Below are 362 nucleotides of genomic sequence, written 5' to 3'. Positions count from 1 at the left end.
ATCGCCCGAATTCCAGCACGGAGATAATAGGTGCACCAATAAGTTCTATGTAAATTTTTTCAAATTGATTTATTGTTCATTATCATTGTTTGTCGTCTTTTTCTACTCATCAGGTAGCTTGCGGATGTGACCGCGGCAGTTAGTAACTTGGTGGTTTCGATGCGGAGTAGCGAGCGAGTCATTACCATATATCTTCAACTTTTGTGAACGGCTGACCGTCTGTATCGACCTGAAGAAGTGTTGATCAGAAGAAGTCAGATCTGGAGAATAAGCCACGTGCACTAGAAGTTCTCAACTGGAGCTAAAAATCACTTATTTGGTAGCTTTTGCTGGACGCCGTTGGGCGTTGTCTTGAAACAAAA

This window comes from Glossina fuscipes, unplaced genomic scaffold (assembly GCF_014805625.2).
Source record: "Glossina fuscipes isolate IAEA_lab_2018 unplaced genomic scaffold, Yale_Gfus_2 59, whole genome shotgun sequence".
Classification (NCBI taxonomy): domain Eukaryota; kingdom Metazoa; phylum Arthropoda; class Insecta; order Diptera; family Glossinidae; genus Glossina; species Glossina fuscipes.
This window is presented reverse-complemented; position numbering follows the sequence as displayed.